Raw genomic sequence first — 27,480 nt, 5'->3', positions numbered from 1 at the left:
GGTGCCTTCCTGTTACCGGAAATATGGCTGTTTTTTCAGAGCACTTTATTATTCTGGTGGTTAAAAAAATAAATAAAGAAGGAATCCACTGTAAGACTGATAGCCAGGCCCACACAGAATATGTGCACACAGAAAGCTCAGAAAATGTCTGCAAAATTGTAACGCCTACAATTACAACTCCTACTCAATTACAACGTTGGGTGTTTATTTATTTTGGCTAATTAAAAAATTATTTCAGCCAGGTCTGTGTGCCATTCAGTACTGAATTGAGAACATACAGAGTGCTGAATTATAATGAAATTATGAAACATTATACTGTATTTGATTATGAAAACAAGCAGTGTTTGAAATGGCACCTGTGTCATTGACAAATAAGGTTGTCTGAGGTGATAATAATTAGACATTTTAAAGAATCTGGCTTAAAACAAGTGTCAGGTTCATAGACATGTAATCGTTGAGTTCATGTTGTTTTTACATATTGTTTGAAAAACATTTATAGCATTTTGTACAAAAAAATGAATGACTTAAAAAATGTCATATGGTGCAACCATCATGTAAAATGTATTAAAATAGTTTACTTGCACCTTGAGTACATGAGTGTACACAACTTCATCATTCATTTAAAAAACATTTTCAAATACACTATATTGCCAAAAGTATTCGCTCATCTGCCTTTAGACACATATGAACTTAAGTGACATCCCATTCTTAATCCATAGGGTTTAATATGATGTCGGCCCACCCTTTGCAGCAATAACAGCTTCAACTCTTCTATGAAGGCTTTCCACAAGGTTTAGGAGTGTGTTTATGGGAATTTTTGGCCATTCTTCCAGAAGCGCATTTGTGAGGTCAGACACTAATGTTGGACGAGAAGGCCTGGCTCGCAGTCTTCACTCTAATTCATCCCAAAGGTGCTCTATCGGGTTGAGGTCAGGACTCTGTGCAGGCCAGTCAAGTTCTTCCACACCAAACTCACTCATCCATGTCTTTATGGACCTTGCTTCGTGCACTGGTGCGCAGTCATGTTGGAACAGGAGCAAGGAATTGTCCAAATTGTCCAAAATCTCTTGGTATGCTGAAGCATTCAGAGTTCCTTTCACTGGAACTAAGGGGCCAAGCCCAGCTCCTGAAAAACAACCCCACACCATAATCCCCCCTCCACCAAACTTCACAGTTGGCACAGTGCAGTCAGACAAGTACCGTTCTCCTGGCTACCCAGACTCGTCCATCAGATTGCCAGATGGAGAAGCGTGATTCGTCACTCCAGAGAACGCGTCTGCACTGCTCTAGAGTCCAGTGGCGGCGTGCTTTACACCACTGCATCCAACGCTTTGCATTGCACTTGGTGATGTATGGCTTGGATGCAGCTGCTCGGCCATGGAAACCCATTCCATGAAGCTCTCTACGCACTGTTCTTGAGCTAATCTGAAGGCCACATGAACTTTGGAGGTCTGTAGCGATTGACTCTGCAGAAAGTTGGCGACCTCTGCGCACTATGCGCCTCAGCATCCGCTGACCCCGCTCTGTCATTTTACGTGGCCTACCACTTCGTGGCTGAGTTGCTGTCATTCCCAATCGCTTCCACTTTGTTATAATACCACTGACAGTTGACTGTGGAATATTTAGTAGCAAGGAAATTTCACGACTGGACTTGTTGCACAGGTGGCATCCTATCACAGTACCACGCTGGAATTCACTGAGCTCCTGAGAGCAGCCCATTCTTTCACAAATGTTTGTAGAAGCAGTCTGCATGCTTAGGTGCTTCATTTTATACACCTGTGGCCATGAAAGTGATTGGAACACCTGAAATCAATTATTTGGATGGGCGAGCGAATACTTTTGGCAATATAGTGTATATGTTTCAAGGTGATTTAATTTTTAATTTTAACAAATATAAATTTTTTATTGAAGAATATCAAAAAGTTTTCTCATGGTTGCACCAAATGACCTGAACAAAATGTGCCTTTTCATAAAAATGTCAAAATATTGATTTTTAATGATATGACAAAATAATTTTTTGTTTTTAAATCTTCACACAGTCTTGTGGGTCTGAGATCTTCTCTGTTTTATGCTTTTTGTCACGACAACAAAATTTCTACCTACATGTTGGTTGCAATGGGCAGTACGGTGGTTCAGTGGGTAGCACTGTCACCTCACAGCAAGAAGGTACCCTGGTTTGAGTCCTGGCTCACCCTTTCTGTGTGGAGTTTGCATGTTCTCCCTGTGTTCCTGTGGGTTTCCTCTGGGTGCTCAGGTTTTCCCCACAGTCCAAAAACATGCAGGTTAAGTGAATAGAAAATTCCAAATTGCCTGCGTGTGTGTGAATGTGTATGTCTGTGTGTCTCATCCCTGTGATGGACTGGCCACCTGTCCCTGCCTTTGGTCTGAGACCCTACCATGGATAGTGCTGGAGCCAATCCCAGCTGTCTTGAGCTGAAGATGGATGGATGTTGGTTGTGCCACACAACTTTGATTTGGTGGACACATTTTTTTCAAATATTTATATTTTAAAATAAAATTGTTCCACTGCATTTTTTTAAAGAAATAATAATAAAAGATTATTCAGCACAACTCATGCCAACATTTCTTTTTTCAAGAATTCCAGCTTTTAATGAGACTTTTTTTTTTTTTTTAACTGTCTCCAGACAGTTGCACCACATGACATTTAGCCCCAGAAAAAAGATCAAAATGACTTTGAACTCAGTAATTGAAAACATGTTCATTATAGAAGAGGTGTATTCATGTAATTATTTTGTGTGAATTGCATTTGTAATATATTTTTGAATAATTTATTAGATGCGGACAAGAAATGAGTGTCACGTCATTGACCCACCTATTGAAATTTGTATTTCATTTCTACATACATTTAATTATATTTAATATGTTAACTTTAATTTTATGGACCTTAATGTAAGAACACTTATTTGTTCAGAATGAAATTCTGTAATTTACCCCAAAGTCTTTAAAACTGATCCAAACAGCATATAGCAGGCATACCAGATGTAAAACTGAAACGGAACAGTTAGTTAGAAGTTATCTGTTCTTGCCTAGTTTTTATTTTTTATTTTTTTGGTTGACTTTCTTTGAATTACAATTCAGTAAATTCCTTTTCCTGTCATTCCATTTCCAGCGTAACATCCTGTGGGGGTGTGGCCAATGCAATTCAAATTCCAACTCATGGATTCAAAGGGAGCCTGTACCGAAATTCTGAATTTTGCCCAAACCTGCTTTTAGCTACCATTAAGAGTGTACTACTCTCAGGTCCGTTTAACACATTTGACCATGTTTAAATCCTTTCCACAGACTCCTGCAGATTTTCCTCTGAAATCAGTGCAAAACACAGTCCACAGATTCTGTCTGGGCCTTCTGCCAGCATTCAAATAAAAATCCAACATTCAAATGTTGTTTCTAATCAAACAATCCAGCCCCTTTGCCGTCGGCACCCTGTCTGAACGACCTTGCATCAATATATTTATTTTGTCTTTATCACAGGTGAAATCCTGATGACGAGGTGGAGAACATCATCAGTTCTTTGAGGAATGAAGTGTGGGGCATGGGTCTGAAGGACACCAGGGTAAACTGCTGGAAGTTCTTTATCGACCATGTCCGAAGGCAACTTAAAATGTGTGAGCAAGAATGATTCATGAACATCATGAACATTCATCACAGTGCAGCTCCTACAGCCTCTGAGAAACATTAAGCTCTATACACCCTCTGTAAATGCCTTTTGGTCAAGCTTCAAACACTGAGTTCCCAGCTCTTGCAATGTAACAAGATAAACATAAGCAGACTCACGTCTCAAGGGAGGCTGACCGGGGGCTGATTCTGCTGTGTGTTGTACAGTGCATGGGAAGATGGCAGTAGGGGGCATCTTTGTTTTTGCATGTGTCTAATGATGTGTAATGTATAGTGTTTTTGGGGGTGTGTAATGGTCATGGTCAGGGCTCAACAATAACTATGGTCCTATCACCCGAGGTGAGTGTGAAAGAGTTTCAGGCCAGCTGATAGAACTGTCACCTGTTGGGCCAGTTCTGTCTCTTACAAACTTAATCATTTTGTTTTCTGTTATAACTGAACATTGTTATTTCTCTCCTGTGGGTAGCAAGCTCAGGGTGCATGGTAGAAAGTTTCCTGCAGTGGTCAACTGCACTGCCATTGACTGGTTCCATGAGTGGCCACAGGAGGCGCTGGAGTCGGTCAGTCTGAGGGTTTTATGGGAGGTCAAGCACATTGAGGTAAGTCACCCACTCAGTGGCGAATGTGACCCCCACAGTCCTACCACTAACCCTAAATATGGCATAGGCTAGTTTACCCAAAAATAAAAATTCTGCTATAACTGACTCACCTTATGTTGTTCCAACCCTGACTGACTGTTTTCTGTGGAACACAAAAGTAGATGTTAAGCTGAATTATATATTTTTTTATTTAATTTTTCATACAATAAAAGTATGGAAACTATGGTGACTGATGCTGTCATTCTGGCTAAGATCTCCTATTGTGTTCCGTGAAAGAAACAAAGACATATGGGTTTGGAACAACATGAGGGTGAGTAATTGATTTCAAAACTTTCCTTTTTGGGTGAACCTAATCTTTAAAGTGAAAGTTCACCCAAAAATGAAAATTCTCACATCTTTTACTCAACCTCATGCCATCCCAGATGTGTATGACTTTCTCTCTTCAGCAGAACACAAATTATGATTTTTAGTAGAATATCTCAGCTCTGTAGGTCTTTACAATGCAAATGAATGGTGATCAGGCCTCTGTAGCTCCAAAAATCACATAAAAGAAACACAGAAGTAATCCATTAGACTCTAGTGGTTAAATCCATATCTTCGGAAGCGATATAATTGGTGTGGGTGAGAAACAGTTCAAAATGTAAGTCCTTTTTTTCTTACTCTAAATCTCCACTTTCACTTACTCATCTGAAAGTTAAAGTGGATATTTAGAGTAAAAAAGGACTTATCTGTTTATCTGTTTCTCACCCACACCTATCATATAAAAATCTTCGTTTATGTTCCGCTGAAGAAAGTCATACACATAGGGGATGGCATGAGGGTGAGTAAATGATAAGATAATTTTCATTTTTGGGTAAACTGTCCCTTTAAATTTGCCTCTCTAGCAATTTTACTCTGTGTAGGAGTCACAAATATACCATGTGTTTACAGCATAAATGTATTTATAGAGAACCCCTGCTGATCAGGAACTACATCGAACCACATCAATCTCAAACCCTCGTCGTTCAAGAACAACCATAACAACATAAAATCAAACAATTGTGGTAAGTCATGGCATCCGCTCATGCTATTTCTTCCTGCATTGCATGCCACGTTTACTATAGCTTCTTCTGTCAGCAGTGAGGGACATACATGTGATAAATGTAAGGAATAAGTCAGGCTAACGGAGAAGGTTAATGAGTTAGAGACACGCATCCAAACGCTAGTGGAGGTCAATGAGAAAGAGAAGCCAGTAGTACAGCGAGCAACACACACACACTTTGGTTCCAGATGTAGAGCCCCCGCAGCAGGGCGTTTGGGTGACGTCTTGGCGGCATACTCACTCAGCAAAGCAACATCACTCTCCTTTTCCTGTTAGGGTTTCCAATTGATTCTCCCCACTCAGTGATGCACCCACTAAGAATCATATTGAGAGCCTTAATAATTGGTGATTCTATCGTAAGGAATGTGGAAATAGAGACTCAAGCCACTACTGTCAGGAATCATGGAATAAGTTTCCCAACAGAAATTCACAATTCTCCAAATTAGCAGAGTGTATCAATGAAATCAAAGATTGGATGGCCAGAAATTTCATTCTACTCAATTCCGACAAAACAGAGGTACTAATTATTGGACCAAAAACCTCTAAAAATAAGCCGCTAAAATATAATTTGACTCTCACGTTGTCTTCTACAGCAAATAACGTAGGTGTTATATTTGATTCCAATCTGTCCTTTGAAAATCAAATTTCCAATGTTTGTAGAACAGAATTCTTCCACCTCAGAAATGTTTCTAAGTTATGACACATGCTGTCTGTTGCTGATGCTGAAAAACTAATTCATGTTTTCATGACCTCAAGACTTGATTATTGTAATGCATTACTGGGAGGATGTCCAGCAAGATCAATAAATAAACTTCAACTGGTTCAAAATGCAGCTGCCAGAGTGCTGACTACAACCAATAAATATGAACATATAAACCCAATTTTATCGTTGTTACATTGGCTACCTGTTAAATTTCTTATTCATTTTAAAATTCTGTTAACTACTTACAAAGCTTCGAATGGTCTAGCTCCACATTACTTAAGTGACCTTCTGACACGCTATATTCCGTCACATTCATTACGATCACAAAATTCTGGCTTGTTAATAATTCCAAGAATATCAAAATCCACAAAAGGAGGTAGATCCTTTTCATATTTGGCTCCTAAACAATGGAATAGTTTACCTAACACTGTTCGGGATGCAGACACACTCACTCAGATTAAGTCTAGACTAAAGACTCATCTATTTAGCCAGGCATTCAACTAATTTATCCTTCAACTCACAATTAGGCTGCTTTAATTAGGTCTGCCGGAACCAGAAACATCTATCATGATCTATAACTCTGAATAAAATTGAATGGCATCTACGCTAATATTATTCTATTTGTTTTCATTTCTCAACATCGGGATTTATATCCCGAGGTTACCAGAGCCGGCCAGATCCAGCTCCGTTCCTGCTTGGTGTCGGACTCCACTGCTTCGTGTTACTGAGTGATGACGACAAACTACAGCCGGTGCTAGCCAGACATCACTTCAGTCTTTTGACTTCAGAGGATGAACTGATGATAATTCCAACTGTAAGACATCGGATACTTCATATGCCACTGCCTGAACCTTGGACTTAGGATGGTCCCCACCGAACCTCACCGAAATGACCTGCTGGTTGAACTGCGATGCACCTCATTGATCTATGCCTGCATCACCTTTGTCTATTGATGGACTACACTCTTGAAATGGAATACATAGATTATCATTTAACTACCAACAAAAGCCTTTATCAGCCAACTAACAAAGAACAGTGCATCTATGTGAATTCGTGCAGTTAATCCAGGATGGACTTCAAAGACATTAGTCATTAATCTTAAAGTTCATAAAAAATCTTTTCTTTTTTAAACACTGGACCTTAAGGCTTACTTAATTTACAAATTTTAAACCATGACTTGCACTGCACACAAATAACTAATATTGGCATTATATTCAGGTTGTTTAGCCAGAGGGGAACTGGCCCCCACAGTGAGCCTGGTTTCTCCAAAGGTTATTTTTCTCCATTAACCAACATCTTATGAAGTTTTGAGTTCCTTGCCACAGTCACCTTCAGCTTGCTCACAGGGGTTCTAAATACAATTATTTATTTAATTTTTATGCACAATTTACAATCATATTTAATCAAACTACACAATAGATTCTGTTACAAATCGCGAATCTTGAGACAAATGATTTTAAATCGTCTACGTAGGTAGGTCAGTCGGTCAGTGACATCAAGTGCTTCGGTTATACTGAAGTGCTTCATTGTGCATCCAGGATGTGCATGAGTGGTTTTGTGTCGCACTGTATTGGAGCCTCTTATTTCTTACTATGATAGATTTGCACGATAAGAGGTTATAGATATTTAGCCTATTTATTGGTTAAATATCAGTTTATTACAATGTTAAAGGGCTGTGCATAGCGTCCATATATCCATGAAATACATTTGATCAGGGTCACATGGACATAATTCAGCAAATTATATATAGCTTCCTTAACACTGACTAGTCGACTAATAGCTCAGACATAGCTCCGACTAGTCGATTATGAAAATTGGTAGTTTTGCACATCCCTACTTTTTACCTGCAAATTCTAAATTGCAGAGCGAAACAAATATCATGTCAGACACAACTGTTCTTCAAAAAAAAAAATCTTTCTAAACACAGCTACAGTAAATGTGTCGTTACATTAAATCGCTAGATGAATGGAATTGCAATATTTAAAAAAAATAAATAAATAAAATTAAGAATTAAATAAATAAAAATCGCTATACATATTGAATCTGCAACTAAATTTCGTTGTAATATCAAATCGGGAGGTCTATGGCAATTCCCACCCCTAGACAATACCACTTGTGCCCCGACTCATGGTTTACAGGGACCCCAAAGTTTGCCGTTTTCAACAGCATCAAAAGCATTTTGACCTGGGTTAATAGGGACTATAGAACCAATAAACAATATAAACAAATTCTCTCAATCTAAAGCTTTCAGAAAGTCTCAACTGGAAAGAGATTTTTTAAGACAGGATCAAACCTCCTCTTACCACAATAATACTTCTCAGTGCAATCTCAAAATGAGACCGACTGTACAGATTCAGGTGCAAATACCGCTCAATGCAGCGTGTAATTTTTTGCAAGTTCGGGGCGCCTAAAGTTACGAAGAAAATAATTAGATTGGGCAAGGCGATTTGCAACCAGTCTCTGCATTATATTTCAAGGGAAAATGAAATGGCTTTGATGGCCCAGTAGGACAGAATGACATTTTTAGCAAAATGCTGGTAATTTAGCCTGTATGTCATGTATGAACTCCATTGTAAATTTTCTCACATATCTAGACAGAGGTAAAGGACTCGGTGAGTAAATTCATGGTCTACATACATGTAAGCATGAATAAGACCTCAAGGGACTACCTAGCCAATGAGTGGCGATATAACTACACAATGCCCAAGTCCTTTCAGCTGTATCACAACTTGCTGGCTCTCAAGAGACAGGATCTCACCACCAAGATGGAACGACTGGAATACGGCTTGGAGAAGCTCAACACTACCACTACTCGGATGCGTCAGTTCATGTGCCTTTTCAAAACAGTGTTATCTTTGTGAATTAAAGGGGTCATGACATACTCTTTCTTTATAATTTTATTATCTCCCGAGGTCCACTTATAATGTCAGTAAAGTTTTTTGTTTTTTTTGCACCAAAACAGTCATAATTTAATAATATATGATCATTTTCCACCCTGTCTCTGGCCCTCTGTCTGAAATGCTCAGTTTTAAGCTATCTGGCCCTTAGAGACATCAATGTAAATGCCCACTGTTCTGATTGGCTAACATCGTGCAGCCCCTCAAATACAGCCATATTTGAAACTCAGTCGGAAGAAAATGAACAAGCTTCACATTATAATTTATAAAACTATATTTCAGGGTTAACACAACGTACTCCCAACATTTTTTATCGAAATGTATAAAAATGTCCACTCAAGTGCAGCAACTATCAAACAGTCATGACATTTGAAACAATCATGAATGAAACGGTTTACTCACGGGTCTGGTAGTGTTTAACTGCCCCATCTTTCAATAACAGTGCCTTTGCAAATCTTATATTATATTGTGACTGGTTCACAAGCAATCGTCGCTGGTATGAGACAAAACATCCAATCCATGCCGAAATGTTCTGAATAAGCAAACGTAATTGTGACAAGGAGGAGGGTGTGGCCGGGCCGTGAGGACACACGCCCAGCGCTGAATTGTCCTAATCAGCCAGGAGGGAGATAAAGACGGACCGGAGGTGCCGCCACTGTGTGTGTGCGTTTTTGTGTGTTTTATGTTATGTTACAGTTTCTTTATGTCATTAAAGTTATGTTGACTGTTCTGCCGGTTCCCGCCTCCTCCTTGCCCATCGTAAGAACCCCGTTCAACTGGTACCAAAACCCAGGAAGGAGGAGGGATGCGCTGTCATGGAGCCCTTGCTGCTGCTGTCTGCCAGGAAACGGAGGAGCCGCAGCCGTCCGCCAGGAAGCAGAGGAGCCATGACCTTCCACCAGGGGTCGGAGGACTCGCTGCCTTCCACCAGGGGAGGAGCGGCAGTCATCTGCCAGAGGACGGAGGACTGGCTGAGGACCAGGCAATTGTGTGTCCAGGGACCGGCGAGCGAGTTTCTCTCTCTCTCTCTCTCTCTGTCCCTCCCCCTCGCTACTTCCCTCTGCCCTCTCCCTACCCTCGTCTCTCCCAGGGCTCCAGAGAGGTGGGGAAGACCTGCCAGCAGAAGGACAGCCGGAAGTGCAACACCTTCCCTCCAGGAAGGAGCCAGAGGCACCAGTTCGAGAGAGAGAGAGAGAGAGAGAGAGAGAGAGAGACAGTTTCAGTTTCTCTCTGTCATTACAGTTATGTTAACTGTTCTGCCATTTCCTGCCTCCTCCTTGCCCATTGTAAGAACCCCGTTACAGTAATACAATCCATTGTGATGTTGGATGCTTCAACAGGTCAAAGCAGAGACACTGGTCTTCACAGGAGCGACAACTCACATCTTCTGTGTTTGTTTACACACAGAATGGTATGTGGTTCTCTCAGACAGTGACAGCAGCTGAATGAGACATATTTATAAAAGTTGCTCTTGTACTACTCTTAAAAGGTGGTGCACATCGCCGGAAATGCATCGAAATGATCAAAGACATCCATCTAGTGGATGTTTACAAAAGACCAACAATTAAAAATAGCACAGATGGGATGTCTTCAAAACAGCACAACAGCAAACAGCAAGATGAAACAGGATGGAGGTCTCATTTTTAGAGTTCTAACTTGACATTGCATCTTTTAAAAGTGGCACGAGACGCATGATAATGGTCAAAGCTGTTCATCTAGTGCAGGTTTATTTAAAAAAAATGTTTAAATCCAGATAGGCACATGAAGGTGTCCTGTGTAAGTCCCCTTGCTGTCAATGAATCTCTCATGACAGGCCCTCTATCCTCTTGCAAGGCAAGGTGCAATGACAAAAAAATAGGCATTGATGTCTTGCTGGAGGCAGTCATATGCAGATGTATTTGGTCCCTGTGACATCACAAGTTCCACAAATTCCAACAAGTTTCAACAGCCTTTGAACATTGTAGGTTTGGTTCTTGACTTTGGAAACTGATGGAGAAATAAGTGAGCTTTGAGGTGGATGTATTGGTGTTCACATGAGAGTAATAATGGCTTTTAACTTGTCAATCTAGGGATCATGTCTCTTCAAACAATCTACCATTGACTTGCCCAAGTCTTGAATGCTGAGTTCAAGTTTTTTCTGGATTCTTTCACATTCCCTCTCTATCTGGTAAGTCAATCTTTCTTCCACTATCCTACACTTGTTCTCCACTCCCGTCTGAGAAAAACACACACCCACCTTTTTAGCACAATCTTTTCCAGTTTTCCAGTGTTGTGAATTGCTCTGCTAGATACTCCACAAACTCCACAACAGAAGAATAAGGTTCGTGTTCTGGTCCTTCATCAAGTTCAGGCGGCGGTTTTGGGGGAAAAAGAATGTCATCAGCTGTTTTCAGTTGTTGAAGTCTTCAGTTCTGAAACTTACAGTATGTTTTTATAGTACAATGGCCTCTTGTATGTCAAAAGATCAAGGAACATTTGATTCATCATGTAATGACCCCTGTAAAAAAATAAAATAAAAAAAAAGGTAATGTAAAACGAAAACTAAATGATAACATTTTCAAATGAAAAACAACTGAAATAAAAATAAAAACAGATAAAAACACAACAAAAATATATTTTCATAACACCAAAACTACAGTAACTTAAAATCAAAATTACCTTAAAATTACCCCCCAAAAATGTAAATACACAGTGTATTATAAAATATAAAAATATCTGAACAAATTTTACAGCTTACCTTCATTAATATGAAAATGCCATTGAATAACGATAACAATAAATGGCCTTAAGAAATGTAAAAGTGTTAAACATATTTAAATGATATCAGTTAATGCATTAACATTTGGTAGCCCATAAATATTAAGATCAAAACTAAATTTACTTAAAAGCTAAAACTAAACTGAAACCAGAAAGCACTGTAAAAAACAAAAAAAGTAATAGAGTAAATAAATAAACAAAAACAAATGAAAGCTAAACTAAATTGAAAGGACAAAATAAAAGTTAATAAAAAGGGCAACTTCACATGTCACGTGTATTGCATGTTTTTGAAGTAGCTGCCTTTAAATTATAAACCAAGCCCGGAGTTACCTACTCAGCATAGCATAATAAATAACAAGATAATTATATAATGACTCATATTAGATTAGCATTTTTGATAAGCACATTACTTATTTACCTTTTTTGTTATCCCATTGTTTTTCCTTCTTTTCTTCACTTCTGTCCTTAAAACAAAGCTATAAACTGCCACTTTCCTATTGCAATTAGACACATCTGACATGCTCATTATTCATAATAATGGCACAGTGTTGTTGAAATGGTTAAGAATAATTATATTCATAGAGAAAAATAGGAAGAGCATTAGATGCTCTTGAAAGCTTCAGCAGTGTTACTTTATCTTAGTGAGTGCTTGCATTACAGCTCTGAAGATTCATTTTAATGCCATAAAATCATGTACCATTAGCCAATTTATTTTTCCAATGGTCAACACACACTTCGCAGCAGTATGCCATGTTGTTCATTAAAGGAATAGTTCACACAAAAATGAAAATTTGCTGATAATTTACTCACCCTGAGGCCATCCAAGATGTATCGGAGTTTCTTTCTTCATCAAAACAGAATTTAAGACTTTTAGGATTTCATTTCAGGCCTCCTCCTCTAAACAATGCAAGTGAATGTACTCCATTTTTTGACATCCAAAATGAGTATTTAGGGTGCATCAAAATAATCCACATGACTCCAGTCGACAAATAAAGTTCTTCTGAACGCTAATGATTGATTATTTTTAGAAACAAAATGATACTTATATACTTTTTAACTACAAATGTTTGCTTCCGTACATCTCTGTGACGTGCGCTCATGAGAGGGATGACGTAAGCTCGTTGGTAAGGTCATGCGTCACGTGGAGGAGGAGTCAGGAAGCGCGTCATGGAACATCCCTTTCTGCAAAACCCCAGAATAAAACGTTTTAAGTGCATGTAAATGTGGTCAAAGCCTTGACAGAATGAAAGATATATATTGAATGAAAGATATATAAGCATTGGCGAAGTCAAATGATGTCCACACAGCAAACTAACAAGAAACTATTCTTCTAATCACAGGTAATGAACTGTAGTTCCAACCACAAAACTTTGCGATGCTATTTGCGACTTTTCGTTGGAACTACGGTTTTGGGTCAACTGCAAGTGTAACAAATCCTGTTATTGCCAATAATTGTGTTCTCAGCAGCACTTTGCTGAACAACTTCTGCTAATTATTATGATTTAAATATTATTACTTTTCTAATGTGTCCTTCTGTTTAAGCTGCATTATGCTTTCTAAAGGCTCATACATTAGCAGCTTGTTTTTTAAAAAGTGTGTTCGCATTAATCCCAGAAGCACAGACCTGCTGAAACACTCTTTTCATCTTCAGGTAATGGTTTCAGGGCTCCATCCTCGGTTCCACAACCTTTTTAAATGGAAAAGCTACCAGAAAGCTCATTTATGTGCATAGATTGTACTTGTGAGAGAGAGAACGGAAAATGTAAAATCAAAATTCACACATACAACAGACATCCTATTGTGCTGTTAGAGATTAATGCCCACCACAATAACCTATTTACATAAGTGGTTCAGAGTCTGAGGATGAGAAGAGAGCAAGCCTAGATAGAAATCAAAACTAAAAGCTGCTAATGAGGCAGAAAGATTATTGGTGGTGCTCCAAGCTGCTTTATTGAGATGGGATTCCCTTTAACATGTAATTAGTGGATATCAATTCAAAATAGTTGGCCCCTGCCCACATCTGGGGGTGTAGAGGTGGAGAGGCTGCTTTGGTGTAAATTATTTCCCTGTCTGTCACTCACTCGACATTGTGTCAATGTAGTGACACTAGGGGTTCACTCTTGAGAGCCCCAATCACCTTTGCTTTATTCAGAAAAGGCCAATGAAAATTGGCAAGTGGAATTTGCACGCCACTCTCCGCCCCGGACATACGGGTATAAAAGGAAATGGCGTGCACCACACATTCAGACTTGTTCTTCGGAGCCGAGCGCATGTCTGTGTTCATCCTGTCACCTTGCTATCTGCTGCTGGAATTACAGCACATATCAGAGGTCACCCACGCACAGTCGAGTGTTGTGCTTCCCCTGAGCGCTTCGGCAGCTGAGTCCACAGGTGTAAAAAGAGTATATTCAAGAGAGTATATTTTCTCTAAAAGAGCTCGCACAAACGATTGGCATCTTTTTAAAGATGTCCTTTCGCCTTTGTGCTACTGGGTGTAGCCGATATCTCTCCCCACCGGATGGCCACGAAATCTGTCTCGAGTGCTTGGGTCACCAGCATGCCGAGGCAGCTTTTGTGGAGTGGTCATGTTCTCTCTGCGAGAACATACCCATGAGAACGTTGCGGTCGCAGCTCTCTTCCTTCTTCGTGAAGCAGAGAGCAACTGTGGCTGCTTCCCGACCCGGTCCGTCCTGGGTTGAATCTCAGGCGGCTGAGTCGGTGAGCACCGTGGGCGATCTGGATGTAGATATGGGAGCGTTTCCGCCGGCTCAGTCTCCGCGGTCCTCACATCCTCCAGCACGCTCGTTCTGCCCGGAAGAGTTCATGAGCGATGCAGGTGGTCCACCTCAAGGCAGATTTGTCTCTTTCAGGGCTTGCGACGAGGATGAGTTATCGGTCGCAGCATCAGAGGGTGGGCTTCTGCTTTCAGAAGCGGACGAATCTTCTGAGCTCCCGTTCTGGGCCCCGGCAACCAAATTGTCAATAAAAGAGCAGTTTCCTCATTCACTGGGTCATTCTCCAATGCTCAGCCCTTCCGGCCCTCGTGCTCATGATGGCCAGGTGCTGAAAGTCTTTCCGGTCAACGAGCGGGACACAAGTATCTTGCGTTCCCTTGTTCTCCGTTGAAAGAAATCCAGCAAACAGGTAAGTGCGTTGGTTCTAGGGGCCGCTCACCTGCCCCAGCCACTGGCCACCATTGCAGGCTCGTGGGGCAGCACGCCTCCCCTGGACAATCTTCCCAGTGGGGAATCTGCTCTGCCTCGCCGCGAACCACCCACCCCAGGCGTAATAAAATCAATCATCCCCCTGGTGCCATTAGTGCAGATTTGTGGTCATGATGGATGCCTCGAATTCAGGCTGGGGCGCCGTGTGCAATGGGCAGGCAGTATCGGGGCTCTGGACAGGGCCCTGTCTGGGGTTTCACCATGCTGAGGCCGCGTTGGAGGGTTCAGATTGCCCACAGTGTGATTTGATGAATGTCAGGATGCTCCACGAAAGGGTTGCCTCCTTTGGAAGAGATTCAGTCAAGCCGCATGCTCATTCTGGCAGTGCCATATGGACGTGTGACTCGTGGGATGCTGGCACGGATGTCAAGGAGATGGGAGCTGAGCAGCAGGCCGACTTTCGGTTCTCTCGTTCACTCTCCCCGGATTCGGCTCGATGTTCTCCTGTGGAGTTTACACATGGGCATTTGTGTCCTAGCCCTGAGGCCCGCACAGTGGTTTCCTTCCGCGCTAAGGACAAATATGCCATGTCTACGGCGGCATCGGATTCTGTGGATTTCGCCGGAGGCCAGGCTGAGTCCTTGCCTCCTAGCGGACAGATTTACAGGCTTCGTCCTTGTTGAACAAGGCCTACCTGGCTTCAGGACAAGCAGTTTTGGCTTTGCACACGCTGGCAGTTTTGCAAGCCTACCAAGCCAATTTTATGAGGAATTTAGATAAGGGAGCTGTGCTGGATGCTGAGGCCATCATGGAACTATGCGGGCTTCTGATTTGGCGCTGAGAGCTACCAAACACATTGCTCATGCTGTTGGTCAAAATATATGGCAGGCCTTGTGGCGGCGGAACACCATCTGTGGCTTATGCTCATGGATGTTTGTGACAAGGACAAGGCCTTCCTAATGAATGCCCCTGTGTCACAATCTGGGCTGTTCGGTGATGCAGTCCAGTCAGTGGTGGAAAAATTCTGTGCTGTAAAACAGCAGACTGCCACATTCCAGCAGATGCTTCCTTGCAAAGAGAGAAAAGCCTGCTGTAGCTCTGGTACGCTCATGTCCGGCATCTTAGCAACGTCCCACCAGAGAGCCACATAAATCGCTGGACACAAGTTTTGCACCACTTCAGAGGGATTGGGGTCCTCATACGTTCCTGCTATCACATTTGGATGTTGGCCCGGCCCCTTTTAAATGGCTGGCAGGACACCAGAAGTGACCCTGATGGATTTGTGGTGAAACTAAGGGTAAGCTCCCATTCAGTGAATGAAACTGGACCGTAAAAACATATCTGTTTCTCTTGTTTGCCCTTAGGACAGTATCGGGATGAGTTCACCATTGTACATGCCTTGAACGCCAGATAGCCAGAATATGATTCAGTTTCCCCCACAGCTAGCACTGGGAAGCGAACATTAAAAAACCATGACCAAAGGTCTCAAGACATGTATAACAGAATTCAGTGTTCACCAAGCACAAGTGTCAACAAAACACACAGTGAACATAAGCACCACACGTTGTCCACCCATAAAGAATGCCAGGGACATTGTGGCGAACCAGTTTTCTCAATAAACATTCCCCCCAATGTTCACACACTCTTTCCCATTCAACTAGCAGGGAAAAGTTTTATTCTTTCAGCGTCCCTGCTGTAAATTAATTTTAGGGTGCTCATCATTTATTTCTGAATACAATAAAGGCACAAACATTATTAAATCCCATTCAACCAGCCACAGTAGTAGAGGCATGAAGGACGCCCTCCAATGTGCCACTGGTTGTGGGGTAGTCGCCAAAAGTAAGCCAAGCGTGCCATCTAGTGGTTACATGTCGCACTACAGGCGAGAGCCATGCATTAATTCCTCTGTCTGCCCATCTAGTGTCTTGGCAGCAGTTGCAGGGCATTTTGAACTGGGTACTTCGAACGATAGAGCACGGTTATGTCATTCACTTCAGGTGGGCTCCTTCAGTATTCAATGGGGTTGTTCCGACAGACGTTTCTGTTTGGGAAGCCCCGTTTTTGATTCAGGAAATTCACTCGCTCTTAGAAAATGGGGCAATACAGGAGATTCCCCCTTCTCAGAGAGAATGCATCTTTTACAGCCGTTATTTTCTGGTCCCAAAAAAAGACGGCGGCTTACATCTCATTCTGGATTTGAGACATTTTAATTTCACCCTAATGAAATGTCAATTCAAAATGCTGACACAGAAACAAATAATGTCACAAGTACAGCCGGGGGACTGGTTTGTGACAATAGATTTGAAGGCCGCTTATTTCCATATTCAGATTGTGCTGAAGCACAGGCATTTTCTCAGATTCGGTTTTGGGGCCAAAGTGTAGCAATGTTGTGTCCTTCCATTCGTACTTGCACTGGCACTACGCACTTTCACAAAATGCATGGATGCAGCTCTGATGCCCTTGAGGCTTCAAGGCATCCGCGTTTTGAATTATCTCGATGATTCATTGGTTTGCTCACTCAGGGACTTTGGCTGTCCAACATAGAGATGTTGTTCTCATCCATTTGAGCAAACTAGGACTACGTGTAAACCTAGACAAGAGGGTCCTGTTGCCAAGGAATAAGTCTCTCTAGACTCGCCTGTCTCTAGCTCACGTTCTGTCATAACGCCAGTGTCTAGCAATGTTCAGTGTAGGACATGTTCTCTCAGTGAGAACATTTCACAGGATTTTGGAGCTTATGATTGCAGCATCCACTGTCATTCCTCTGGGCATGTTGCATGTGAGACCTTTTCAGTGCTGGATAAACTCCACAAAGGAACTTCAACCACTGACGCATGCACTTCGTCCCTTCAGAGTGACATGTGGGTGCTACAAAACACTGCTATCATGGAAATGGACCCGCCTTCTGATGTTGGCCGTTCCATTGGGACAGGTGTGCCACTGCAAGGTGATAAAGACAGACACCTCCTCCGCAGGCTGGGGTGCTGCACATGAAGGTCATCCAGCCTATGGAATCTGGACAGGCCAGCGGCAATGTTGGCACATAAACTGGCTGGAGATGCTCATGGTGCTGCTGGCTTTAAGGTTTTTCCTTCCAGAGATTCAGGACAGCCATGTCCTCATCCGGTCAGACAATAGGACGGTGGTGTCCTACATCAGTCACCATGGAAGGGTGCATTCTCATGCCATGCTAAAGCTGGCACGTCACATTCTGTGGGCAAGAGATATATATACTGTCCCTACGAGCTGTACGTGTCCCTGGCCAGTTGAACATGGGGCGGATCTCCTGTCCAGACAGGGTCTGACGCCCAGAGAATGGACATTACATCCTCAGATTATGGAACAAATCTGGAGGAGGTTTGGCAGAGTGGAAGTGGACCCGTTCGCTTTGAGCAAGACATCGCACTGTCCCCTCTGGTTTTCTCTCTCACCCCCGGCACCACTGGAGATCGATGCGCTGGCGCACCAGTGGCCGAGAGTGTGTTTTTACACATTTCCACCGATAAGTCTGCTGCACGCAGTTCTGCAGAGGGTTCAGGAGGATCGGGTTCGGCTTCTGTTAGTGGCGCAGAATTGGCCATCTCAAGTATGGTTTTCGACTCTGGTCTCTCTCCTTGAAAAGATGCCTTGGGAGATTCCAGTCAGAGCGAACATGTTGTCTCAGGCACGGGGCAGCATTTGGTAACCCTGGCCAGACTTGTGGAAGTTATGGGTGTGGCCCCTCAATGGGGTGCTCTTTTGAATGATGGATCACCCTGCTGTGCTCCATCAACGAGAAGGCTGTATAAGTCTAAGTGGCATGTTTTTGCTTCTTTGTGTCCAGCGCGAAGTGAAAATGCAGGAGCGTTTCGGTGCAGGGGTTGCCCCAGCACCGCTTAAAGTCTATGTTCCCATAGCGATCATACGCAGCTCAAGTACCACTAAAGGGAATGTCTCGGTAACATACATAACCTTGGTTCCCTGAGGGGAACGAGACACTGTGTAGCTGGCCATACACTCTAGCAGCTGCATAGGCTTGTGCCTTTTGCAGAAAATCGGACCTGATGGCACAAAAGCAAGTGCCTTTATGGAGCCTGTAATGTAGCTCCCTAGGGGGCGTCGCTTAATCACCATCAGCCAATAAATTGCCGTGACTGTATAAGAGCTTCAGACCATGTGACACTCAGACGGTGTCCCATGGCGATCATACGCAGCATCAGGGAACCATGGTTACATACGTAACAGAGATGACTTTAACAATAAAATTTATAGTTCATAAAAAAATAATTTTGTTTAACCATTGACCCATAACACTTACTTAGTTTACTAATTTTAACCAATAATAGTTCTAAACAATAATAACTATACTAACTATTGGCATTATATTCATTTATTTTCTGTCATAGCATAATTTCATGTACAGCTGTTTTGAAACAATGCCTGTTGTTAAATGCACTATACAAATAAATCTGACTTGACTTTGACTTGAGGGTGAGTAAATAAGAGAATTTTCATTTTTAACTATCCCGTAAAAGACAGCTGTATACTGTGACTTCTCAGTGAACAGGGCCATGAAATTACTGTAATGTAGCAGTGCTTTATTGTAGAATCACAATTATCAAGTGTATATTTGTTTAACCTGCAATATTTGTTAATAATAAATAATAATGTTAATAATACGTTTATTTTATATAGCGTCTTTCTACAAACTCAAGGTTGCTTTACATTTAGCAAGCAAATATATATATATATATATATATATATATATATATATATGTTAAACATAACATCTAGGGAATGACATAGGACAAAGAGATATGTTTTGAGGTGGGTTTTGAAATCATTTTTGGTGTTGAGGTCACGGAGGGAATGTGGGACAGAGTTCCATAATTCTGGAACAGTAGTGATAAAAGCCCAGCCACCCAGTTGTTGGGGCTTCGTTTGGTTATTAGCAATAAATAATAATTATCAAAGATAATTATTATTAAAATCAATAGAACATTGATTGGAATTAACATTAGCTTATTAATCCTTCAAATCAACAATCATCAAAGATAATTATTAATTATTAAAATAAATAGAACATTCATTGTGTGTGTGTGAGGAGAGAAGGAGTGCACAAAATGGCAGCCTGGCTCTTATGGAGAGTATGTCGTGCAAGGTTTCTGGCCAGAGAATGTGGGTGGAGAGACTGGTTAATGGCGTCTGCCTGTTTAACGCATGTCTCCGCTGCTGGTACGATAACTTAGGGCCAAGTTATCTGTTCGCCAAATGTGTGTGCAGGTATGTTTGTGAGGGGTCGTGTGTGTGTATGGTTAGTACGAGGGATAGAGAACAGGGCGATGGCACCGAAGCCGGTTTAGCGATCGTGGGAGAGACAGCAACCGTTAGTTTTATCACTCAGAGATGCGGTGAGCAGCTCGTAATCCATCCACCGCTGTCGTTGGTTCTTTAATGGATAAACTCAGTGTGCCGATCTCACCCGTGATGACGGAAATGCACAAACAGCCCAACGTGGTTGAATGACAACACAGCAAATCTCATTCGTGGTAACAGTGAGTTGTTATTAGCAGCAATGAGCGAACTCTGTGGTCCATAAACTGTACAAGCAATAACCTTGATTCACAAGAATAACACACTATAATAATCTATCTCAGCCCAGACGTAAACCTCTTATTTGAGTCGCGTGAGGATGAGGGTAGAATGTGTGTTCGTCTGTCGTTTGACTCCGACTCAGTTCCTTGAAGCTCGGGTGATGACGGGAGGCCGTTTCCTCGCTCTGTCTGTGGGCGGTACGGCAGCTGATTCTCGGCGGGTTGGCAGAGATATCAGTGAAGTCAACTTGGTTAAAGAAGGAAGAGAAACCTTCACTTCTGCAGGCAAAAGGGTAAGACGCGGATTGCTCGGCGGTCTCCTTTGGATCCGTTAGTGTGCTTGGTGGAACACGGAGAATCTCGGCTCGTCCAGTGAGATGGAGATTGTATGGCCAAAGATCAGGTATGTACGTTACTTCCTTGGGCAATGAGGCTACACCTGGGAGCAGCAGGGCTGCAACTAGACGCAGTGCATACTGTTGCTGGAAGCAAGCGTAGGAGGAATCTCTGGAGTTTTATACTCTCGATGACATCATGGTTGAGGGATGCGTTCTATCGTGCGTTTCACCCTATAGGAGTTGAGAGTTCGATCCTTTAGAATTTCACACCTAGGTGTAAAGTGAGCAAGGCTTGATGGGATCTGTAGTCTGTTTGGACTCCCTTTGTTTGATTTTGGCACTGTTATAGTGTTATCAAGCTTTGAGCGTTCCTACAGGCTGCAGTCAGGTTTTATGATGGTGTGTAGGCCTGCCGTTGTCTCCTATCTGAGCACATGAGCCCCAACACAGTGATGTTAGCTTATAACGTGGGATGAGTAGTAAACCGGAGTCAGAAGACCTGAGTGAGCGAGATGGTGTGTAGGGATGAATAAGACCTGTGTAGTAATGTAGGGAAAGACCATGTAGAGCTTTAAATGTTGTGAGGAGTCATTTATACTGAATACGGTAAGAAACAGTTAGCCAGTGCAGTCTATGTAAAATGGGGATGATGTGAGATGATTTCTTGGAATAAGTGAAGACCCGAGCTGCAGAATTCTGAATGTATTGCAATTTATTGACTGTTTTAATGGGGAGACCAGAAAAGAGGGCGTTATAGCAGTCGAGTCGTGAAGTGATGAAAGTGTGAACAAGAGTCTCTGCATCTTTTATACTGAGAATGGGGTGTAGTCTGGCAATATTACGGAGGTGAAAGAAAGCAGCTTTTGTGAGAGAAGGGAGGAAGGAGAGTGAAGAATCAAAAATAATGCTGAGGTTTCTGACTGTAGAGGAGCGTCTGACCAGGACACCATCAATATCAACAGACTGATCAGAGTGGCGAGATGTAAAATTTGTGGAACCAACTAAAAGTACATCAGTTTTGTCACAGGGAAAGAAGCTTGGGCGACCACTCTCAAGTGTGGAAGTCTTGAAAACATTCACATGAGAAGGTCGATGAGCACCTCCAAGACACAATTCGTCAATAACAACCCATTCAAGGTCTAACTTCTGGGTGAATGGAGCCCTGTATGGACCACTGATCTGTTGTCAGCCCTTATGAACCCTAATGAGATCCCTGCCAAGGAGGAGGATGCTAGCATCTGGATCAAGGGCAGGAATTTTGTCAGCAATACATCTGAGGTGACTGAAGTGATGTGCTGCATCTGGGGTGGGAATTTCAGAGCATTATTGGGAATCTGGTTGCATTCTGGCAATGTAGGAAGATAAAGGTTTACATTCTTATCCACTGACTCCGCAATATAGCTTCTAGCTCTCCTTCCTGCAGTCTTTTTCAATCCAGCACATGTCTTAAGTGAATATGGAAAGGAAGGTCTTTTGATATTTAAAGCTTAAAAGAATTCTGATCTCGCTAATGAGCGGTTGCTCTGTTCATCCAGAATAGCATACGTTCTTTTCGATTCCTCTATATGACCCTCAGTATAGACGTTAACCAAACAAATCTTGGAACGTGCTCTCGCGCTCACTCCAGCTCCACACATTTCAGTGCACTTTGATGTTACTTCTTGATCAGTGGGTTCATCGTCCTCCCCACCATCCTCTGAGGTGGGAGGGTGGCTTTCTTCCAGGTTGCTTAACCAGGATGTAAGGCTGACACATGACGGTCGCTGTTACATTCAGGGCAGTAGATTTCAGCTTTGCAGTTTTTTGCCATATGATCTGTTGAAGAGCAGCACCTGAAGCATTCTAAATGTTCCTTGAGAAACTGCTTACGGTCTTCAAGTCTCTTCTCTCTGAAGCCTCTACATCTTTTTAGAGGGTGAGGTTTGCTGTGGATGAAGCAGTACCGACTAGGATCTACTGATTTTTTCTTTTTTTCTCAGACACGTTTACATGGGTTTTATGAAATGTTATAGAAGCTTGCCTGTATCTGTCTGGTTTGTCTCTCTTGTCTTGTGATGCTGGAGAAAAGTTAGTAAAGCTGGGGTCTCTTCTTGCTTTAGCTTCTGTATGGATGAAGTCAGCAAACACAGAGAATGGTGGGAATGCTGCTGAATGCTCAGCTTGTACTTGGATCCATAAGATATCCATTTTTCCTGGATATTGTGGAGGTTTTTCAATAATAGGGCTTACTCCACGAGCGGTGTCAAAATAGGACAACCCAGGTAGATAGCCATCCAGCTTGGCTGCCTCTAGCTCTGAAAGCATGTCTTCAAGGTCACGTAGCCTAAATGGATCTTTACTTGTTATTTTAGGGAAGCTCTCCAATTTAGAGAAAAGAGCTTGTTCAATGGCCTCTGGTGACCCATGTCTCCTCTAGCCTCTCCCAAGCCATGTACAGACCTGCCAATGGGTTCCTGATGTTAACTGATTTTATTCTTCGAACCTGTTCAGAGGATTCTCTTCCAAAATGTGATAAGCAAATCCATTTCTTCCTCTGGCTTGAGGTCAAGGTCTGCAATGGCACCTTTGAAAGGTGATTTTCAAGCCCAATAATTCATAGACTTATCATCGAAGGCATTCAACCCAGAAGTCACTAGCTGACTGTGTTCAAGGTATTTGGCGAGGTCATGCTGATGAATGGTCTACCTCTATGAAACCTGCTTTTAGAATTTCTGCTTCTGTGATAGCTGCATCTTTTTCTTTCTCTTCCTGCAGTGCCTCCAATGTTGCTTGGAGTCGAGCTTGTTCGACTTTAATCTCAATATTTCTTTTAGCAGACACAGCTCTTGCCTGAGCTCGTGCTTTTACGATGACTAAACTGGCTTTGGAGCTTCTAGATACCATGGAAGACTGAGAGCTTACTGAGTAAGCATCCTCACTTTCTTCTTCATGATGATGTTGCGAATTGATGCTTTAGAGCCTTTCGATGACATAATGGTTTGGTATGGGAGTGTGGTATGAGACTGCTGGCTTAGAGGCAGAGGTATTCTCATATCTCTTTGTAAGATGCAGTTGTTAGTCGAGGGTGTCCAGCTTTTCTCACTTTGCTGTGATGTCTTTTTCACTGTCCTCACTGGATGTTTTACATTAACCCAGCTATCCAGCCTCTAAACACTTCCACAATACACTCTACGGAGACAAATATGATGTTTATGAAGTTTTATCATGTAAAGTGTGAAACTACAAAGAAAAGAAAATATACAAATATGAATTTCAGATATAAATTACACAGCAGGAACTAAGCATGAACTTAATACACAAGATAAAGGAATGATTAATGATTAAATGAAATGACAAATATGCTGGGACATGGGTTAACTGCTACATTAGCACAGAATTGCTAACTCAAACAATCATCACACATTAAACACCAAAAGCATAAATAAAGTGCTCATAATAATGACAAAACATTATTAAACAAATTCACTTACAGACTCTGCATTTCAAAGGGCTTTTAAAGGTAAGATGGAGATGGATTACCGTAACCACATGGAGCACATTACACAGCTGCAGCACAAAACAGGTCTTGACAACTTCCTCTTAGAACAGGAAACTCAATTCAAATTACGGGAGTGTCAAAATAAATATGTCATAATAAAATCTTAACTCAAACTAAACTCAAAAGTCCAGCACAATTGTTATTGTACTAAAGCCATAATAAATTATTAAAATAATGTCTGGAGAATATGTTGTACTAAATTGAAGCTGAATCTTTTTTTCTTTTTTTTTTACACACTATTAATGTCAGGTTTATAAACTTGTAGAGAACAAAAAAAAAAATATTCAGCTAAAATGTATAATTCATTTGTTGTCTTTAAAAAACAGAATGAGTGTTAATGTCAAATTCAGTTAATATTTTTATTAACAGTATTTATTTGACCTTTTTTTCTCTGAAACTTTCTGTGAACCCCTCAGCACCCCCTTTTGGCCCCCTCAGTTTACTTGATACTAAGCGACTCAAACAAAACAAAACATCAAGAAGATTTGATGTTATTCACCTGACACACTTTAGTAAATCCAGTGATTATTTCATCCTAAAAGTGCTTGTTCATCTTTGTACCTTGTAAACACAACCATGTTTCTAGGCAGATGGAAAAAACAAGCCTACGTATACTTACTTGCAGAAGTTGCATAAAGCCAGTCAATAAGATTGGAGCTTTTTAGATAAAAAAAAAAAAAAAGCTTTCCAGTTTAGTGTGCAATATACATCAGATAATCAGTGAAGGGACTGTGAGACTTTGGCCTGTGCAGTGGGACTACATTTTCTTTTAATGAAAGAGTTTTTCACTTTGTTGTAAAACATCTCTTTTAAGATAATTTAACAAAGGTAATGTAAGTCAGATGTTCTATGATCTATACTTGTAAAGCCCCTGTGCAGATGCTTTTTTTTTTTTTTTTTTTGAGTATCCTCTCTTAGACTGAAGAGGGATCATTATGGCTGTTTCATGTAGTTTGGGAAGCAGAGAGGGAAAAACTCTGTAGAAGAGGTGTTTAAGTGTGCTTTCTGAGCAATTAGTTCTCCATCATATTTACCTCCTATTCATCAGTGTAATTGCCCACATGATAGCAACTTGATTTTGAGGGTATTGTACGGTTTTGCTACCCCGAGGGCAGTTGGTCCCTAATGTCTCATTTTCTTAGGCTAATCAGCTCATTTGGAGGCTGAAAAAAGAAATAATATTTGATAAAAGTTTGGGGTGTTTTGCTGTAGAACTTTTTTAAATGCATTATTTGACTATTTATTTGGTTTAGGTGCTACAGTACATAACTGTTGGAATTGTTTCTTGCCATTTCTTTTTATTAATTCCAATAATCTATCCTGATTGGCTTTTTCTGCTTAATGTTTGGTGCAGAAAATAAGTACCAAAAGTATAATCAGTTCAGAAAGAGGTCTATTAAAATGTATTCATTTATCATATCTTGTGAACAGTGGTTATTCCCATTCTTATTGCTCTGGAGTGATTGTCATTTATCAGTTAAAACTTAGAGCACTCATTTCTCACCAAATATGGTTTAACAATGACTCTAAAACAAAAGCAAATATCCTGTTATTCAAAAACACTTTGCAATTAGTTGATAATGGCAAGTTCTTTAGCTTCATCAGCAAACATTATTATCAATTAATAAATACAGCACATACAGTACACGTTTGTGACGATGAGGAGGGCGTGGTCAGGCCCTGATAGAGCACAGCCGGCGCTGAATCAGCTGATCAGCCGGAGAACGAGATAAGGGGCGGCCAATGACACGGGTCGAGGGAGAGAGACGCCGCGGCCACGTTGCATGTGTGTCTGTTTATGTTTTGTTTTTTTAAGTTCATTGTTTGTTAATTTATGAATTAAAAGTTTATGTTGATTGTTCAGACGGTTCCTGCCTCCTCCTTGCCCAACCTTTACCTGTTACAATGTTCTGTTAATTATTATTTTACTCTTGAAATTATACTGTATAAAATTAGTTTTTTTACATTAGTATAAATTGTGCCTATGAAGGAATTGTTTTACAAACATAGCATTTATTTATTTTTTTATTTTTTTATTTAAAATGAATGAGTGGGCTGTTTAATAAAGGAAAAGCATCCAAGAAGTGGCCAACAGACACTTTAATTTCTTCAGTACTGTTAAAAAATCATCCCAGGTGGATACGTCATGAAGTGATTTGAGAAAATACCCTGAGTGTGCAAAGCTGTAATATAAGCTACTTCGTTTTGATCTGGTAACTACATAATTCCCATATTTTTTATTTGTGTTATTACTTCATTTTAATGACTTATTAGTTCCTCTTAATTAATGATTTTGTACTAATTGTAATATAGTAATAGTAGTTTTTCCATTTAATTGTTGTAATAAAGAATGAGTAGGTAGTTTTGACTTGTAGTGTACATCCATTTCTTTTAGATCTACAAATACCTCCACCCAAAAGTTCCCTTCAACCATTGTCTTTTGACATCACTTAGGTGGACAACCTGAAGGACAAAGTGGCAGCACAGGAAGTGGACTTAAAGCTGAAGAATGAGAGTGCGGACAAACTGATCCAGGTGGTGGGGGTGGAGACAGAGAAAGTGGCCTGGGAGAAGACCGTAGCGGATAAAGAGGAGCAAAATGTGGCCTGCATCGCTGAGGAGGTGACCAGGAAACATCTAAACTGCGAAGATGACCTGGCCAAAGCTGAACCTGCACTCATAGCAGCTCAGAGGCTTTGAACACTCTCAGCAAGGTCAGTTATCACCATATATGTGCATCTTCACATGCAGATCTGCATTCTGCTGACACAATCTCATTAACTATATCCAGTGGTTAAGTTTTTTTTTTTTTTTTTTTAAAGTTTCACTTGGCTCAAAATTCTTTTGGCTCATAAACCTGAGGGGGAAGTGTTTGCTAGTGTTATATTCATCTTTTTTGTGTTTTAATTCTTTTTAATTTATAAATTTTTTTTGTAGAACAACCTGACAGAACTGAAGTCTTTTGGCTCCCACGTAGTTGCTGTACCCAACATAACAGCCGCTGTCATGGTGCTCACAGCTCCTGGTGGTCGACAAAGGTGGGTAGTAACACATTATATTTACTCTAGTACATTTACTTGAGTAACTTTTTTGAAAAAAATAAAAATAATTACTTTTATGAGTATGTTTTATGGTGGGCACTTTTCACTCTTACTCAAGTAAATTTCTGATGAAAATGTTTTGCTTTTACTTCG

The 27,480-nt window shown here is 41.1% G+C and overlaps 1 pseudogene; it reads left to right on the top strand.

Moving 5' to 3' along the window:
• The window catches only part of LOC127427203 (dynein axonemal heavy chain 9-like), a 272,019-nt pseudogene that overhangs the window by 107,577 nt on the left and 136,962 nt on the right, over nucleotides 1–27,480 (top strand).

This window comes from Myxocyprinus asiaticus, chromosome 36 (genome assembly GCF_019703515.2).
Source record: "Myxocyprinus asiaticus isolate MX2 ecotype Aquarium Trade chromosome 36, UBuf_Myxa_2, whole genome shotgun sequence".
NCBI classification, from domain to species: domain Eukaryota; kingdom Metazoa; phylum Chordata; class Actinopteri; order Cypriniformes; family Catostomidae; genus Myxocyprinus; species Myxocyprinus asiaticus.
Note: the sequence above shows the minus strand (reverse complement) of the source record. Positions and strands in the feature narration are given on the sequence as shown.